Source organism: Moschus berezovskii, chromosome 4, assembly GCF_049115385.1.
Source record: "Moschus berezovskii isolate FMDL1 chromosome 4, NW_MosBer_1.0, whole genome shotgun sequence".
Lineage (NCBI taxonomy): Eukaryota > Metazoa > Chordata > Mammalia > Artiodactyla > Moschidae > Moschus > Moschus berezovskii.
Window position 1 is genome coordinate 104,974,101 of NC_142463.1, and position 13,814 is coordinate 104,987,914.

A 13,814-nucleotide genomic window follows, 5' to 3' on the forward strand; every position below is an offset into this window, starting at 1 on the left:
CAACTTTGTCTCAGAATTCTTTTTATTAAATTACAAGCTTCCATTTATACATATATATATTTTTTTCTTTTCTTTTTGACCCCATGGCTTGTGGGATTTTAGTTCCCCGACCAGGGATCCAACTGGCGCCCCCTGCAGTGGAAGGGTGGAGTCTTCACCATTAGACCAGCAGGGAAGTCCCTCACTTCAATTTTTTGCGGGGGGCGGGGGGTGTGGTGTGGGGGGGGTGTGGTGTGTGTGGGGGGTGTGGTGTGTGTGGGGTGTGTGTGTGTGTGTGTGGTGTGGGGGGGCGGGGCGGGGGGGAGGTTAAATATGTATTTTTTTTTAATTGATAATTTCATATTTTTAATTTCCAGGAAGTCTTGTTTTCTTTTTTTAAAAAATATATTAAAGTATAACTGATATATTGTGTTGGTTTTAGGTGTACAGCACAGTAAATCAGTTATACAGCAAGCATGAAATGCTTCATGAGTTTGCATGTCATCCTTGTGCAGGGGCCATGCTAATCTTCTCTGTATTGTTCCAGCTTTAGTATATGTGGTGTAGAAGCCAGGACAAGTCTTTATTATTTTCTGAATGTTTCTTTTAATAATAGCATCCATTCTTTTGTCATGAGTGCGATGTTTTCTGTTGATTTTTGATGATATTAATTGCAGTTTTGAGGACATTTTCTTCTGGTCCCCTCATTATATGTTACACTCCAGGTTCCTTTTCTTTTGGCTTCTGTCTTTTATGTGTGAGGCTTGTGAACTTGGGCTGTCTGTTCCAGTTTAAGCATGAGGTCCAAAATTGCTGATGGCCCAACGCAGGGGCCAGAGGTGGTCAGCTGGGGGTGACTCACTGTGGGGTGGGTGAGGGAGGGATCAGTCTTCTAGTTCCTGTTAAGGTTTTTTCCTGTGTCAGTCATCATCCCCCAAAGAAATTTTTAGTTCTCTTGCCTCTACTGCCGGAGGACTGCTGCTGCTGCTGCTAAGTCACTTCAGTCGTGTCTGACTCTGCGCAACCCCATAGACGGCAGCCCACCAGGCTCCCCTGTCCCTGGGATTCTCCAGGCAAGAACACTGGAGTGGGTTGCTACTAAACACTTTCAATTTTTAAAGTCTTTAAAAGTTCTAAGATTCCAATTATTTCATCTCTTTTTGGTTTTCCTCTACCTCTACCTCATGAGTAGAATGGAAAATATTCAGACTTAAGGATTTAAAGGGCTTCCCTGGTGGCTCAGAGGTTAAAGCGTCTGCCTCCAATGAGGGAGACCCGGGTTCGATCCCTGGGTCGGGAAGATCCCCTGGAGAAGGAAACGGTAACCCACTCCAGTATTCTTGCCTGGAGAATCCCATGGACGGAGAAGCCTGGTAGGCTACAGTCCACAGGATCGCATAAGAGTCGGACACGACTGAGCGACGGAACGGAAGGATTTAAAACCTTACACATGAGATGTTCCAGTTTTCAGAATTACGTCTCTCATTGTCTCTAGTCTTCTCCTTGAGCTTTTATGCTTTTTAATTTCCGTACTCTCCTTTTGATGTGATGGAGCAGAGATAAATGGGTGTGCTCAATACACCATGTTTAACCAGGAGGTCCTACTTCCTTAAGTCTTAATCACTTTGTTTCTCTAACTCATGAGGTGGTTGTGAAATTTAAAAGTTGTAGTGCGTGTGTAAGAGGATGTTCGAAGAGATTTTTCTTGTTGTCTTAGAGTTTGAGCTGAGTCCTCAGGGAAAGAAGAACATGGTAGAGAAAGACTTTACTGGACAGACAAAAGAGAACGACTCCTCTAACAATGATGGTCCCTTATCATCATCTTCAACCTCCATAAATGAGACTCTTGACAAGGGAATGAAGAGTTGTGGAGATGGAGTTGTCCGTCTGCTCTATAGAGCTTTGTTATCTCCCCTACTTTGTCCTTAGGAAGGTGAGCAGAAGCTACGGATCAAGTAAGGAGAGTAGCAAGAGACTGGAGGTGCCTGCAGGAAAATCACTCCTTGACTGGATGATTCTTGGGTAGTAGAATTATTATCCCAGTGCTGCAAGAGAGCACAAGCAAAGCACTGTGAGAGAGGGTTTTTTAAAATTAATTAATTGGGCTGTGCTGAGTCTTAGTTGGGGCACTCGGAATCTGCAGTCTTCGTTGCGGCATGCAGGATCTTCTTCAGTCGCTGCATGCTGGATTTTTAGTTGGGGCGTGTAGGATCTGTCCTCCAAAGAGGGATCAAACCCGGGCCCCCTGTCAGAGAGTTTTGGAAAAACTTGACGTGAGTTTACTGGCATTTGGGAGACGCATATGAACATAGGGATAAGTATCTGCTGATGATTTGGTTAACAGGGCATGTTAGGGAATGACTGGAGCCCAGACCAGGAATGGCAGTGCTCGAGAGTAGCCTGTACTCCTAGCACCTGGCATGATAAGGTTGTGGAAGTTCCTCATGGGCCAGGAGGACATCATGGAGAGTACCTGGGTTTTGACCATATAGATGGGGCTCTGTCCAAGAGAGGTCCCTGCAGGGCAAGAAGACTCTAATGGCAAGGAACAGTGTGCTAGAAGCTCTGGATGCTCTGCAGGACATCAGTGATACCAAGGGGTGTGCAGTGTGGAGGGCCTGTGAGTCTCCTCAAATACCACCCTCCAAGAGAAAGCCAGCACCTAGGCACCTGTCTTATGGAAGGTTCTAACAGGCCGGGTCATATGAAACTAGCCTTTTTCTTTCTCCCACTATTCCAAGCCTGGAGAAGTCAGAGGCAGGAAGTGGAGGGAGGGTGAAAGAAGAGTGAAGACAAAGGTACCCCTCTCCCCACTTTGCTGTTTCAGATCTCTGGGCTGTGAGTCCAACTTGAGTTGGGGGGCGGGGAGTGAGCTAGGAATTGAATACAAGATTGAAATTTTAAAAAATGGACTGTTCAAGACTTGTATTCCATGAAAATAACAAGAACACCATGGGGTGTTCTTGAGAAATGTATTCCAAGGATGGGGAAGTTTGCTGACAGAGCAGAGTTGAACACAGCAGCTGACGGCAGGATGGGATGGGTTGGGGGGGGATTCTTTGTACCTTATCAAACCCAGACAATTAAATAAATCAGTTAGAACTTAAAGTGCTAGGCATTCATTCAATCAGTATTTATTGCCAGATTCTATGTAAGTTTCAGGGAATAAAAACAAGAGTGAAACTAAGAGTCCCTGCTTAGATAATCAAGTGAGGAAGACATTCTAAGGTAGGAACTGCATTTAGCAGCTAATAATGGAGACCAGAGATAAGACTGAAATTTTACTTTTCTCTTTTGTAAAAAATGTCCATAGATAAAGGGTTCATAGTATCTTCATTGTCAGCAGAGCCCAGGGTCCTTCTATTTTTCTGTACCACCATTCTCAGACTGTGGTTTTCATTCTTAAGACTTGTGGTCTAAGGTGACTGAATGGAGCTCCAGTTGTTATATTCTGCATTCCAGCCAGAAATCAGGAGGCAATGGCAAAGGGCAGAAAAGGATCCATATCAGCTTTTTCGCCCCCTTTTAAAAAGCCTTCTTGAGATTTCCCTGGCAGTCTAGCAGTTAAGACTCCGAGTTTGCAATCCCTGGTCAGGGAACTAGGATCAATCCTGGTCAGGGAACTAGGATCCCAGGTGCTGTGTGGTGCGGCAAAAACAAACAAGTGAAATAGCCTTCTTGGACGTCTCATCCAACAACTTTGGCTGACAGCTCATTGGCCAGAATTTGTCACATGACCACTCTTAGCTGCAAGGGAACGTGGGACATGTAAGAATTGTTTTACTGAGGAAGAAGCAGGGAATGCAGTTTAGATGGGTAACCACCAAACTGTGTAGCAGTACATCCCTTTAGCTACTCCGAATCTGTTAAGTTCCTCATGTGGCTGTTTGTGGTCCAGCAAGCTGTAAACCAAAGACAAGTTTTCAGTCCCCAACACACCCAATATACAATGGTGGAAAAGTCCACCACAAGCAAAACTCTCGTTCAGAAAAGGAAAGCACCCAGCAGTCACTAGTCACTGGTCTATTGATGGATTGTATATGTTCTCATCCCTTGAACCAGGATGTGCTAGTGGCTGCTTGAAGAAGAAGTAATGCCCTATAGCCTCTGAGGCTGGGCCCAGAAAGGCAAGGTGGCTGCTGCCTTGTTTGCTGAGACATTTAGGCTGGGACCCCCTAGTTAGCACTCCAACTGCCCTTGGGCCACCATCTCCACAATCTTGTGAGGAAGCCCACATTTGCCTACACAGAGAGCCATTGAGAAGCCCCAAGAATATATGAAGAAAGTGAGATGCCCAGTTAGCCCAGAGCTGCTCCAGCTGCAGCTGTGTGACTGTAATCATGTAAGATACCTCGAGTGCCCAGCCAAGCCCTTAGGAGCCATGGGAACTCTGGGGATAACAAATAATTGTTATTCTGAGCCACTAAATTTTGGGGTGGCAATCGATAACCAGAACAACACTGTGTATTAGATCTGGGGGGCAAGGACCACCTGCCCCAACACAGGAATAAGTTCCTTGCTTGGTCTGTTTGGTTTTCCCAAGTTGTGCCCCCTTGGGAAAATCCTCATTGTTTCCCATGATCCCTTGCTCTGTCCTCATGGAGGTTGTTTTTAATTTTTTTTCATACTTGTGTGCATGCTGTTTGGTTTCCCCAAGTTGTGCCCCCTTGGGAAAATCCTCATTGTTCCCCATGATCCCTTGCTCTGTCCTCATGGGGGTTGTTTTTAATTTATTTTCATACTTGTGTGTGTGCTCAATCATATCCAACTCTTTGTGACCCTATGGACTGTAGCCCACCAGGCTCCTCTGTCCATGGAATTTCCCAGACAAGAATACTGGGGTGGGCTGCCATTTCCTTCTCCAGGGGATCTTCCCAGCCCAGGGAATGAACCTGCGTCTCCTACGTCTCCTGCATTGGCACTTGAATTCTTTACCACCGAGCCAACCAGGGGAGCCTAAGTGATAGTTGCTCAGTCGTGTCCAACTCTTTGTGACCCATGGATTTTTTCATGTTTATTTGGATTCACTTATTTCTTAGTTTCAGCACGTGGGATCTTTGATCTTCGTTACAGCATACAGGATCTTTAGTTGTGGCATGTGGATATAGTTCCCTGATTAGGGATCAAACCCAGGCCCTCAGGATTGGGAGTGCAGAGTCTTAGCCACTGGACTCCAGGGAAGTCCCAGGGAAGCTGTTTCTTTTCCTCCATCTCTCATGGCCCATCTGAAGTGGGCCCTGTGGGTAACATTTTCCTTAAGGGCTACACACCTTCAGCAGCCACCTCTAGAGGGAGCCTCTTCTGTATAAGAGATTCAGGATGTTTTTGCCAACAGCCATAGCTGCTGTAGGCCAGATGTGGGTTCTGTTTGTTTTTGTTAGCGTAGTTTCCTGAAATAAATAGTAGGCTTCCAGTCCATTCTTAAGCATGAGTTTATGGCCAAAGATCTTAAGTGAGTGCATGCATGCGCCCTCACTCGCTTCAGTTGTGTCTGACTGAAACCCTATGGAATGTCGCCTGCCAAGCTCCTCTCTCTATGGGATTCTCCAGGCAAGAATACTGGAGTGGATTGCAGGCCCTCCCCCAGGGGAATCTTCCCAACCCAGGGACTGAACCTGAGTCTCCTGCATCTCCTCCACTGCAGGCGGATTCTTTGCCGCTGAGCCACTGGGGAAACCCAAAGATCTTATGTAGCATATTAACCCTTAAAGATCACATTTTGCATGTTGGTTTCTGTGCTCTGACTATCCTCTCTAATTATTTTTCAAGGTTTGAAGGAGAAAATAACACTGCTAATCTGGTCTTTGATGGGAGTTTTGCACCTCTTAACAGTGATCAATGCAAAGAAATAGAGGAAAACAATAGAATGGGAGAAACTAGAAATCTCTTCAAGAAAATTAGAGATACCAAGGGAACTTTTCATGCAAAGATGGGCATAATAAAGGACAGAAATGGTATGGACCTAACAGAAGCAGAAGATATTAAAAAGAGGTGGCAAGAATACACAGAAGAACTATACAAAAAAGATCTTCATGACCCAGATAACCATGATGGTGTGATCACTCACCCAGAACCAGACATCCTGGAATGTGAAGTGGGCCTTAGGAAGCATCATTATGAACAAAGCTAGTGGAAGCGATGGAATTCCAGTTGAGCTATTTCAAATCCTAAAAGATGATGCTGTAAAAGTGCTGCACTCAATATGCCAGTGAATTTAGAAAACTCAGCAATGGCCACAGGACTAGAAGAGGTCAGTTTTCATTCCAATCCCAAAGAAAGGCAATGCCAAAAAATGTTCAAACTACACACTGTTGCACTCATCTCACACGCTAGCAAAGCAATACTCAAAATTCTCCAAGCCAGGTTTCAACAGTATGTGAACCACGAATTTTCAAATGTTCAAGCTGGATTTAGAAAAGGCAGAGGAATCAGAGATCAAATTTCCAACATCTGTTGGATCATGGAAAAAGCAAGAGAGTTCCAGAAAAACATCTAGATCTGCTTTATTGACTATGCCAAAACCTTTCACTGTGTGGATCACAACAGACTGGAAAGTTTTTAAAGAGATGGGAATACCAGACCTCCTGACCTGCCTCTTGAGAAACCTGTATACAGGTCAAGAAGCAACAGTTAGAACTGGACTTGGAACAACAGACTGGTTCCAAATCAGGAAAGGAGTACGTCAAGGCTGTATATTGTCACCCTCCTTATTTAACTTCTATGCAAGGTATATCATGAGAAATGTTGGGCTGGATGATGCACAATCTGGAATCAAGATTTCTGGGAATAATATCAATAACCTCAGATATGCAGATGACACCACCCTTATGGCAGAAAGCAAAGAACTAAAGAGCCTCTTGATGAAAGTGAAAGAGGAGAGTGAAAAAGTTTTCTTAAAACTCAACATTCAGAACACTAAGATCATGGCATCCGGTCCCATCACTTCATGGCAAATAGGTGGGGAAACAATGGAAACAGTGAGAGACTTTATTTTCTTGGGCTCCAAAATCACTACAGATGGTGGCTGCAGCCATGAAATTAAAAGACAATTGTTCCTTTGAAGAAAAGCTATGACAAACCTAGATAGCATATTAAAAACTGAGACATTACTTTGCTGACAAAAGTCTAGTCAAAGCTATGGTTTTTCCAGTAGTCATGTATGGATGTGAGAGTTGAACCATAAAGAAAGCTGAGTGCCAAAGAACTGATGCTTTTGAACTGTGGTGTTGGAGAAGACTCTTGAGACTCCCTTGGACTGCGTGGAGATCCAACCAGTCAATCCTAAAGGAAATCAGTCCTGAATATTCATTGGAAGGACTGGTGCTGAAGCTGAAGCTCCAATCCTTTGGCTACCTGATGCAAAGAGCCCACTCCTTGGAAAAGTCCCTGATGCTGGGAAAGATTGAAGGCAGGAGGAGAAGGGGATGACAGAGGCTGAGATGGTTGGATGTCATCACCGACTCAATGCACCTGAGTTTGAGCAAACTCCGGGATTTGGTGATGGACAGGGAAGCCTGGTGTGCTGCAGTCTGTGGGGTTGCAAAGAGTCGGACATGACTGAGCGACTGAACTGAACTGATCAGAGGGTGCTTGAGAAAGGGTTGGAATCTGTGTTAGATTTTGGTAGGGTGACTATTTAGCAGCTACCATTCTGAACTGCTTCCATTTGGAGGGTAGAGAAGCAGTTGACTCTTTCAATCCAACAGCCTCCATTTAATAAGACTTTCAGTCAACTTTTATATTCGTGATTTTGTGTGTGCCTGAAGTAAAGAGCACTTTCCTAAGCAGAGTATTATTTCCTTTTCAATGGATGCGTGTGCATATGTGTGTGCATGCTAAGTCATTTCAGTTGTGTCCAACTCTTTGCAGCCTTATGGACTGTACCCTGCCAGACTCCTCCATCTGAGAGATTCTCCAGGCAGAAATACTGGAGTAGTGGGTTGTCATGCCTCCTCCAGGGGATCTACCCGACCCAGGGGTTGAATCCATGTCTCTTATGTTTTCTGCATTGGTAGGTAGATTCTTTACCACTAGCACCACCTGGTTTTCAAGGTACACATTTTTTTAATTTAAATATTTATTTTTATTTATATACTTGGATGTGCCAGGTCTTAGTTGTGGCATGCAGGCTCTTTAGTTGTGGCATGTGGGATCTTGTTCCCCAACCAGGAATGGAACCCAGGCCCACTGCATTGGGAGCTCAGAGTCTTAGCCACTGGACCACAAGGAAAGTCCCCCTATATTGTACATTTTAAATATGTGCAGCTTATTGTATGTCAGTTATACCTCAACAAATCTTTTAAAAATATTGTATGTGTATGCAAAAGAATATATGCCCCCAATTATTGGCTGCAGGGTTTTAGGTAAGAGGTCAAACCTTCAATTATGTTGCTCAAATCTCCTATATTCTTACTGAAATATATTTTTTCTTTTTATTGAAAACTTTATCTATTTTTGGCTGTGCTGGATCTTTGTTGCTGCATGTGGGCTTTCTGGTTGCGCTGAGCGGAGGTTTCTCTCTAGCTGTGCTTGGGCTTCTCATTGTTGTTGCTTCTCTTACAGAACACAGGCTTTAGGGTACACAGGCTCAGCAGTTGCCGCTCTCCGGCTCTAGAGCACAAGCTTCAGTAGTTTTGGTGCCTGGGCTCAGTTCCCTGAAGCATGTGGAATCCTCCCAGAGCAGGGATCCAACCCATGACCCCTGCACTGGCAGGCAGACTCCCAACCACTGGACCTCCAGGAAGTCCAAAACATATTTTTCTTGATCCATCAATCAACTGAGGAAACTATGTTAACATTTCCCACAATTGTAATTATCAGTTTTTCCTGGGAGTTCTGACAATTTATAAATTTGGAGCTGAGTTATTAAGAAACCTAGGTTTATAATTATGTCTTCTTGGTGCATTAAAACATATCAATGTGGCAGCTCTCTTTATCTCCAGTTCATGTTCTTAGTCATAAATTTTATTTTATCTAGTAGTAACATACCTACACCAGCTGTTTTATTTGTTTGTTTAGTATTTGCTTGGCACATATATATTTTCTGTTCTTTTGCTTTTAAGCTATTTCTTATGTTTTAGGTATGTCTCTTGTAATCAACATATAAATGGGTATGAATTTTTATTTACTGAGTTTTTGTGTGTGGGGGCAACACATGGCTATGGGGATCTTATTTCTGTGACCAGGGGTTGAACCCGTTCCCCCTGCAGTGGAAGCGCAGAGTCCTAACCACTGGACCACCAGGGAATTCCTCAAGTTAAACAGTTCTAATATTCATAAACAGGCCTAAACAAAACATTCTGATCTACTCTCCCCAATTCCCCTACCTAGAAGCAACCACTTTCAAATCTTGTATCTGGTACTTGATTAATTATCTTTTCATATATCTAAGTAACATACAGTGACTACTTGATTTTTTACTTAATAGCATTATGCACTGATATATTTTTTTAAGCCACACCATGAGGCATGTGGGATCTTAGTTCCCCGACCAGGGATCAACCCTGGCCCCCTCCATTGGGAGCTCGGACTCTTAAACCACTGGACCAGCAGTGAAGCCGCTAGGCACTGATTTCTAAAATGGACAAAAGGGCTCAGCTGTTTTACATCTGCCTTCTCCTTCCCCCGTTTCCTCCATATAGTTATATATAACAATTTTGGTTAAAGGACTATTCAGAATTTACATTATTTTGACTGTGCAAATACTATTCATAGATGAGTCACTAGGATACTCACTAATTGACCCCAAGCTCTTCTCCAGCTGTCTGGGTCTCATCTGAAAGGACCCTTCAATCTCACTTTCCCACAGACATCTTTCTTTGAGCCTCCTGCTGGTGCCTCTCTGACCTCCTTGCCCTTTCCTCTTTGATCTCCCTTCATGCTCATCCTGGGAAGTCAAACTCCTGACTTCTTCTCTACGTTGAATCCTACTGAACTTTTTTGGATCCTTTTTTAAAAAATTTCATTTATTTATTTAATTTATGGATTATTTTTAGCTGCGCTGGGTCTTCGTGGCAGTGCAAGGGGCATTCTCTAGTTGCGGTGCATGGGCTTCTCATTGCAGTGGCTTCTGTTGTTGTAGAATACAGGCTCAAGAAACGTGGGCTCAGTAGCTGAGGTGCACAGGTCCAGCTGCCTTGCAGCATGTGGGATCTTCCCAGGCTAAGGATTGAACTCGTGCCCCTTGTATTGGCAGGCGGATTCTTAACCAGTAGACCACCAGGGAAGTCTGGATCCTATTTCCCATATTCTACTGGACTTCCTTCTTGGTCTCCTCTTTGCTTTGGTGGACCAAAGGCCCCAGTTTTCTTTGGGAGAGTTATTCTAGCCCAACCAGTCAACCAACAGCGTGACCTTATTGGCCTGTGGCAGTGAAGGAGATCATAGACTGAAGAAAATGTGGGGCATTTCATGAAATAAAGGACAAGATATGTGTGCTCCAGGATTGGGGGGAGGGTGGACCTTAGGTGAGATTTAAATGAAGCAGTGTTCTTGGAGGTTCAAAGGAAAGAGGGATCTGTCTGAAGAGGTTAGTACCCGTCTGGAGTCTGAAGTCAACACTAATGCAGAATGATATGTCCAGAAACCCCTTATCTAAAGCTCTGCACCTGGGCTGTAACGATCAGTGCTGCTCCTCCGTCTCAGGGTGACTTGGATCCTCCAGGCAAAAGGAGAATGACTCATTCTTACTGATATGCTTTCCAACAGCAATGTTTCTTATAGTTTATGATTTTAGAGAACAGAGTTTCTCAGTGCATAAGAAAGCAATAGTCACAGAAAGGGGTTGTTATGAACGTCTCTGCTACATAGCTTGGGGAAAACAGCATTTCTTGTTAACTTGGCTGGCTTTCTGTGTCTCTTATCCCAGCTTGATGAATGGCAGGATGGACTGACTCTCTCAGTCACAGCTACGTTTTAGTTTCTCAGTGTGTGGGAGACAATATTTTTGAGACTTTCTGGGGAGCTGTTAACTGGAAGGCTCTCTGTAGGATGATCTAGCCAGATCTTTTCTTGAGGGAACCCCAAATGTCAGTATCTTTAGATCAGATTCTCCAAAGCAAACCTATTCCAGTCTCCTACTTGGAGACTGTAGTTCTGATTGCCAGTGTTCTGGGTACTGAGCTGGGGGAAAGGCTGGGGTTCTCAGAATACAGGATGTGAATGCTCTCTCCATCCTTTCTGGAGCATGAACTCCAGGTTTCTACTGTGGTTGAGGGAGGCAGTCAAACTGCTGTGTGGACCTGGGGTACACCCCTCCTTAAACAGAGTTTCAAATAGTTATGTTTCTCATCCTGCATTTATCAACCACTTCAGAGGTATCTGGTGTTACTGACTCCTGATAATCAGGGGGTTCTTCACCTGCAGTGTTATCAGTTTGTTTTTTCAGCTTTGCTAGAATTCAGTTTTCTTTGATCTGTCTAGTCAGTCACACATATTTATGGGCCTTTTTAGCATCCAAAGCTGTTGTCTTTTCCATTCTCCTTGTCTTTGGGAGCTTCTGTCTTTAAAAAAACTCTACTGTCATTTCAGTAGATTTCAGGAAGGAAAAAAATAAAGAGCATATCCAATGTGCTACCTAAATGTCTATCTTGTTTTAAAACCACATAATTTGGATAGTATCATTATTGTCACATATAAGCAGTGTTGATTTAACTTTATTCATGAGTTTACTAATTTTTTTCCATACTAATTCTTGCTTTACAGATTTTCTTTCTGGGATAATTTTTATTCTTCCAGGAGTAAATCCGGTAAAAAGTTCTTTCTGTTGACGTAAAATGTCTTTGTTTTACCCTCACACATTCCAAGAAATTTGGACTTTATCATGCAGGCAATTGGAGAGAGTGAAGAATTTTAGGCATTTGAGTATGATTAGTTTCATTTGGGGAGGGGCAAGGATGAGGAATCTGTTGGAAACACCCAGGCTAGATATAATGGTGGCTGGAACAAGGGTTGTGATGGTGGGCTTGAGGGGTGACTCTGAGCGATATTAAAGAGGTGGGATTGAAAAGCTTTGGTCATGACAGGGGATAAGAAAGAGGGATGAGGAAAAGACAATTCTCAGGTTTCTATGTGGGGGTTAGTGGTAGTAACCTTCCCTGTGATGCAAATCCAGGAACAAGAGAATGTTTGGTAGAAAGCAGTGTATTTGGTTTGCATTATGGGGCCTTGGAAGTGTCTGGTATTTTTGGTGGCACCCTGGAATTCAGGTGGAAGATCTGAGTGACAGATGCAGAGTTATTAGGCCAACGTGATAAATGTTTGTGGACAAGGTCACTCAGGGAGAGGGTGTGGATTGGAGAGGGAGTGTTAGGGTAAGGGGTGTGAGGGCTTCTAATTTCTGAAGGGTAAGTCTACATGAATGAGAGTCGTTGAGTTGGGGAGGATGAGGCTAAGGGGACTTTTTAAAAAAATTGTTTATTTAATCCTGGCCGTGTTGGGTCTTTGTTGCTGTGCAGGCTTTCTCTAGTTGTGGAGAGTGTGGGCTACTCCGTTGTTGCGGCTCAAGGGCTTCTCACTGGGGTGGCCTCTCTTGTTGCAGAGTACGGGCTCTGGAGCACAGGCTCAGTGGTTATCTCATCCTGCATTTATCAATCACTTCAGAGGTATCTGGTGTTGCTGACTCCTGATAATCAGGGGGTTCTTCATCTGCAGGGTTATCAGTTTGTTTTTTCAGCTTTGCCCACTGACTTAGAATTCAGTCAGGGCTAACTAACGCAGGCGGCATGTGGGAGCTTCCCAGATCAGGGATCAAACCAGTGTCTCCTGCACTGGCAGGCAAATTCTTTACCACTGAGTCACCAGGGAAGCCCCTGAGGGAACTTTTGGTTGGACTCTGTATGTGCACATATATGGCAGTTTCAGTGGCTCAGTTTTCCCTCCAGTTCAGTTCAGTTCAGTCGCTCAGTCATGTCCGACTCTTTGTGACCCCATGAATCACAGCACGCCAGGCCTCCCTGTCCATCACCAACTCCCGGAGTTCACTCAAACTCATGTCCATCGAGTTGGTGATGCCATCCAGCCATCTCATTCTCTGTTGTCCCTTTCTCCTACTGTCCCCAATCCCTCCCAGCATCAGACTCTTTTCCAGTGAGTCAACTCTTCGCTTGAGGTGGCCAAAGTATTAGAGCTTCAGCTTTAACATCAGTCCTTCCGATGAACACCCAGGACTGATCTCCTTTAGAATGGACTGGTTGGATCTCCTTGCAGTCCAAGGGACTCTCAAGAGTTTTCTTCAACACCACAGTTCAAAAGCATCAATTCTTTGGTGCTCAGCTTTCTTCACAGTCCAACTCTCACATCCATACATGACCACTGAAAAAACCATAGCCTTGACTAGACGGACCTTGGTTGGCAAAGTAATGTCTCTGCTTTTTAATATGCTATCTAGGTTGATCATAACTTTCCTTCCAAGGAGTAAGTGTCTTTTAATTTCATGGCTGCAATCAGCATCCGCAGTGATTTTGGAGCCCAGAAAAATAAAGTCTGACATTGTTTCCCCTGTTTCCCCATGTATTTCCCATGAAGTGATGGGACCAGATGCCATGATCTTAGTTTTCTGAATGTTGAGCTTCAAGCCAACGTTTTCACTCTCCTCTTTCACTTTCATCAAGAGGCTTTTTAGTTTCTCTTCACTTTCTGCCATAAGGGTGGTGCCACCTGCATATCTGAGGTTATTGATATTTCTCCTGGCAATCCTGATTCCAGCTTGTGCTTCTTCCAGCCCAGCATTCCTCATGATGTACTCTGCATATAAGTTAAATAAGCAGGGTGACAATATACAACCTTGACGTATTCCTTTCCCTATTTTTAACCAGTCTGTTGTTTCATGTCCAGTT

General features: G+C 44.0%; 1 non-coding gene across 1 annotated transcript; it reads right to left on the minus strand.

Moving 5' to 3' along the window:
• Positions 1 to 449: 449 nt before the first annotated feature.
• LOC129541852 (U6 spliceosomal RNA) lies at positions 450 to 556 on the minus strand. Its single transcript, XR_008682910.2, has one exon. It is a non-coding gene; the product is annotated as a U6 spliceosomal RNA (small nuclear RNA).
• Between the last annotated feature and the right edge of the window lie 13,258 nt (positions 557 to 13,814).